This window comes from Anneissia japonica, unplaced genomic scaffold (genome assembly GCF_011630105.1).
Source record: "Anneissia japonica isolate Jap-2015-1 unplaced genomic scaffold, ASM1163010v1 scaffold288012_len1326614_cov192, whole genome shotgun sequence".
In the NCBI taxonomy this organism is placed as follows: Eukaryota; Metazoa; Echinodermata; class Crinoidea; order Comatulida; family Comatulidae; genus Anneissia; species Anneissia japonica.
In genome coordinates this window covers 1,225,017-1,231,296 of record NW_022756612.1, presented here as the reverse complement: position 1 = coordinate 1,231,296, position 6,280 = coordinate 1,225,017, and positions in this window count along the sequence as shown.

Sequence of the window (6,280 nt, the reverse complement as noted above, 5' to 3'; positions counted from 1 at the left end):
TATATATATGTATATATATATGCACATATTTGGGTGGGGTACTGTATGCACGTAATGTGTATTATGTACATTATTTGTGTGGGGGAGGGTGAGGGATGTTTATGATTTATTTTAGATCTAAGTTGTATTTTCTTTCGTTAAGTTCTTTCATTTGTTTAGCTTTAAGTTGTTGTTTTACTCTTTGCTCATAAGTTCTTTCATTTGTTTAGCTTTATGTTGCTGTTTTACTCTTTGTTCATTAGTTTAAGTTTGACTGCGCCACTTTCTTGTGTGCTGCCACTGATGTAAAAGTGTAATGTCAATAAATATTATTAAAATATTATATAAACATGCAATCTACTATATAAAGGAAGATTTTATCATTCTGATGTTCATCACTACGTTATCATCTTTATTCATGCCATTCTTTCTTCTTTACAATTAGAGTCAAATCGATTCCTTTAAAAAAAATGCAATGTCATGATGTCTGTTCAAATAGCTATGGTTCAATTCCCATTTATTTAAAATACAATGCTCCACAGTTGTCCACATAGTAGATTGCATGTTAGCAATCGTTTCACTGTAATAATAACAGTGCTAGAATAATACTTCAATAATGAATTATTAATACTATATTGATACTTTAATAGGCCTATTTACGATAGTTTGATTAATAAGGTGATAATGAATCAGCATATTAACTCAACTTACGTCTATGCAAAACCTGTATTTTAAATAACAATTCTATTTAATTCTGTTCTAAATATTATAAATTATAAGTTTGTTTTCTATGATTTTGTCTACATAATTCATGTTTCTAATGTTAAACTATGGTTTATAAATGATATATAAAATAATAATAATAACAGTGCTCGACTAATACTTTAATAATGAATTAATAATACTTTAATAGGCCTATTTACGATAGTTTGATTAATAAGATATATGTTGAATAATTTATAAAGATATAATAGGCAAAATCTGTTTTTCAAATAAATATTTTATCTATTTTATTCTGTTTTAAAACATAATCTTATGAAAATAAATTGTATTGACGGTAGTGGTGGTGACGCCGTCTCAACAACAGGAGTGCGCATTTTTCATGCTGCTGCTTGGGTTTTTTTTTCATTCTTGATCTGCCTGTTTTTGAAGGCTTAATTTATCTATCAATTATTTATTTATTTTCTATTTGTTTATTTATTTACTTTATTCATTTATTTATATTTATTTAACTTATAATAAATAAAATTTAAAAAAATATTCTGATTAATATAGGCTCTTTAATATAAGATATAATATAATTTAATTTTTTTAAATTCATGGTCCTACCTTTTTTCGGCGCCTTGAGACGATTTCATTGTGGAAGGCGCACTACAAATATCCCACCATTACCATTACCATTATTGTAATTTCTATAATTTAATCCACATAATTTATTTTTTTAATTATTTAAGCATTTAAACAATCCAATAGGCCTAACGCTGGATGTAAATGTAAGAAATAAACCAAAAACATCGCCAATGTGCTTTCGTCTTGCAAATTCTAATACCATCGCACGAATACCGCTACAGTTATACTATAAATTTATTTTTCTTGTATTTATATACTGTACTACGGTAGTGTTAAATATTATCTGTATAAATAGATTCCGTTTTTTCAAAAAGTTCAAAAAAATATAGTCATTTGAATTTCATATAGCCGTTATTAAAACAATAATTATACAGCCTTTAATACGGATATGTCTATTTATTTATCTATTGACAATATATATTATACCTTTTAATTATTGATTTAATAATTTGAAAAGTTTGATAGTTTTCTAAGTTTCGTGTCTTCACTTCCTGGTAATATACTTTTAATGGGTGAGCTAATTGTCCATGTTAATGATCCTACAATACAGGCCTCTAAATATTTATCTTTTCTTGTTGAACATGGCATGAAACAATAAGTCAACTGTTCAACACATTGGCAACATCTTTGACCACATTATTTGTCATTTGGATGACGATCTTCTTTTGTCTGAGGTATGTTGTTTAGTATCGCCATGCAGACATGGATCTGGCCATCATGTGATCCAATAGGTCTAAACCGCTACAGGAAATGCAAGTGATTACGCGTAGTTCAAAAATCTGGATATGGTATCTTTCTGGGGCGGATGCAGGATTTAATAGTAGGGGATGTGTGAGTGTCGACACCACCTCAGCACCACCATGGTTGGGGCTGATGTGGAAGCATTTTGATAATATGGACAAACGTGTCCGGAAATTGGCCTCTCATACCTTAAAAAATCTTATTGGTACGTGGCCTATGTTCATTACCACAATACAAGAATTATTTTTCTTAATACAATTTAGAGGGGTTTGATCGCACTGTCTGCACACCCAACGGTACGGTGTGTTTATTTCATTGAAGCTAATTAGAAGTTCTAGATGGTACACGGATACTGTTACAGATGGACAACGTGAACGACAACTGGAACGTACATTGAGAAAAACTCAAGCTACTTCAGATCGTGACAAATATCGTGAATAGTGGGTGTGATTCCACTGTCTGCACCCCCTTTGCATCAACCCCAGTCTTTCAAATAGAAAGCAGTACAGGTATTCTTTCAACGGATAATCTTACTCGGGCGTCATTATTCAAAATAGGGTACTCGGTAAGCAATGTCCAGAGAAATGACGGTCAATGAAGCTAATTAGAGTTCTTGATTGTACACGGATGATGTTACAGATGCACAACGTAAACGTAGACAACTGGAACGTAGTTTGAGGAAAACTCAAACTATTTCAGATTGTGAGTATCGTGAACAGAATATTAAAGTTAATGAGCTAAAAAGAAACTTTAAAATTAGTTTCTTCAAAGAAACGCTGGCTAATGTTACAAAAAAGAATATTTACAGTCTTTTCAACTCATATGTTGATAAACTTTCCTCAAGTGTTTCAAATCTAGTTGGAGGTGATTTGCACAATATTTTACTATTAAAGTTTCCACCCTTTTTACACTGTCAAGGTCAAAATATACACGAGTTAATTTCCATTTACATCGAACGAAAAAGTGCGAGTTAATCAAGAGTTGCACCCATTTTACACCATTTTTTTTAATTGAAGCAATGTTTTTATTGTATTTTATTCAACAAAATATAAATTTTGTTGAAGCCAATGGCTAAATTGAGTAAAATTTCCAAAGCAAAAATATATTGCACATTATATAGAGAAGAGAGTAAATAGACACCAAAACTAGCCAATCAAGTTTTAAAAACACCTAAAACTATTGAATTACAAAACATTGAAACAGACGAGTATTAAAAAGAATTAAAGAGTGAACAAAACTAATATTAAATTAACAAAAACGTACCTACTGTAACTGGTATTTAATTGCTCTATATTATATTATATAATTGTTATTATTATTATTATTATTATCATTACAGAGTTATACATAATATGGAATAATGGTTATTTTTTATTCATATTCATTAGATTGATCAGATACGGTAGAGGGCTATTCTATCTGCTAGTTTTAAATTTGATTTGCTCATATTTTAGATTCCTTCTTAGGTTATACTTTCTTTATTTCTTTTGGTTAAAACAATGTTTTGAAATTATCTGACTTCTTAAGTTCTTTAGGGAAGCTTTTGCATAGACTTTCCCTTCTTATGACAAGGGGTTGTAAATTTGTAACACTGTATAATTTTTTTTTTCATTAACATCAACATTTTACATGATATAAAAATGGAGTTCTTGTATTTTAAAAAAGCCTTTTTTCATGTACAAATATAATAATTTGATTTTTGAACAAAAAATTAAAACCATTTTCTCATTATTCTGTGTTTAAAACAAAGGGGTAAAGAGCCACCTATGGTTCCACTTCTTAAGATTTTTTAAAACGTTAGCTTTATAAATACTGTATAAACCGACCGAAAACAGATAATCAACATCAATATTTCCCGTACCTAAAACAATGTTTCTAAAAGTAGCTTTAATACCAAATCTGTTGGCGGTTACACTATTTATATAATCCTACAGCATGCTTGCTTCAGTACAACTAAATAATAAATGTTCTTCATCTTCAACGACTTTACATTTTTCACACTTATCCGATTCATTTAACTTCCATGTATAAGGCCTCTTTTAAGTAGGCACTAAATTATGTAACAATTTAAAGTTTAGTTGTTTAAGTTTGTTTTCCTTGATATGCTTAAGCTTTCTTTCCTATGTTTAAAATCAGTCAACCGGAGTATTAAAGTATTGATCCCATTTTGTTTGACCTCTTTATTTTCTCATATTTTTTATCCTAAAGAAATTCATCTTTTATAACAGACTCGGGTGTGTCAATGATACTCGCATTATAGACGAGTATTGATAGCCCAAGCGATTTTAAAATTGTGATTTTACCAAAATTCTCCATGAGTTTAGAGTATGCTTAAAGAAATCAATTTTGTCAGACCAGTTTCTTTCAAAACATAGCGTTTTTTCGTGGCCAACAAAAATTCCAAGCACCTTAAAAGCATCATGTGTCCATCTAATACCAAGTATATTGTCTTTTCTTAATTTAGAATGTCCTAACAACATTGCGTTTGTCTTTTCTCTGTTTAAATTCAGCCAAGAGTCCATTCTAAATTCTTCAATTTTATCAATACACTTCTTAATACTATTTTCATATTTTACAAACAAAACGGTATCGTCAGCCAACTGTGCAATCTTTAATTCCATAGTATTGTTTTCTTCTGTGTTTGTCCTGTCTCTTATACACATCTAGATGTGTATAAGAGACAGCTCTTGAATAGGTTCGCTGACATTCTACGCCATGTGAATTGGATTTTGTCTTTGTTCATGACCCTCCAACTATCAATTAATTTAAAATATTCATAACAATTTTGACTGTGTATACAGAATTATCCCGTTTCTTTTTGCTCCCTTTTTGGTCCAATGTTTCATCTTGTATACAATTCATATCTCCACCCATGACAATATGTATGTCTGAATGGCTATCACAGAATTGTTTTTATATTTTTTGTAGGTTTCTAAAAAAAGTACTTCGTGCCTTATAGTCGTTGGGGGCGTACACATTCACTAATAAGTATGAAACACCACTAACTTTTATATGTATTGGATAAAACGGCCGAGTTCATCAACTTCCTTTTTAACCAACTCACAATCAAGGCCTTGCCTAATGCAAATAGACACGCCTCTGCTAAGAGACGTGCCATAGATATGAAACGCTTCTCCTTCCCAGAGAAAGTCAGATTTATTAGTTACATCATCCGTAAGATGCGATTCTTGAACAAGGAGAATGTCTACATAGTTATCCTTTGCCCATTTAAAAATCGCCATTTGTTTTTGTTTAACTCGTAAACCTCTAACATTTAGAGACAGAAAGTGTAAGTTCACGTTATTGTGTTTGTCCATACCTTTGTATTGAACTTTAACGCAAACTAAACTAATAAAAAAACAAATAGCGTTACTGTAATACGGGATTAAGAAACATTACACAAGAAGGATACAAATTACTCATGTTAATTTACTTCTCACCCGCTTTCTCTTCTTTTTTGGTTTTGTTACAGAACTAGGCGAGGGTATTTCAGTTGTTTTTGTCTTTTGGGCCTGGAGATTGTTACATTGTCTCGCTTAGATGCCGGGATATCTTCTTGACTGAACATTGTCGGCTGTGAGACACTATGCGAAACAGTGAACGAAGTGATTTTTCTTTGGACGTTGCAAGACCAACACTAGGAGCGACAACGTCCTCTATGATCGCATCTCGTTTTTCACTATCTGTGATACTATCAAAGCTTGAATCACTATCATTTGTTTCGCTTATTTCGCTTTGATCTCTCGGACGCTTTGTTGAGCATCTTCTTCATGTCTTCCTTTTGCAACTTTGATTTTTTTCCCCGCTGACTGCCGAAAAAGATCATCTGATCTGCATTGTTTAGATGTAAACATGTCTTGCGATGCCGTTGTTTTCGGTTTTGAAGCCACGGTATGGTCATTGAGCTTTTTTTTTTTTTTTTTTGCTGGATTTGCAAGATTGTCATTAATTCTTGTGAGAGTTCTTTACAAAATATCGCAGTGTGCCCATTGTTTCCTCATCTAAGGCATGTAAAAGGCACCTTTTTAGGACATCTATTTGCTCTATGGCCTGCTTCGTTGCAAGAGAAGCATTTGGAATGCATGTCTAGTTGAACAAATCTAAATAGCTTTCCATTAAATCTAAACTTGACATATTGGATATTCCCGATTAGTTTGCAGCCTAGTTTTGTAAGGCAAGGTTTAAATTCATCATAAGATTGGAATGTCTT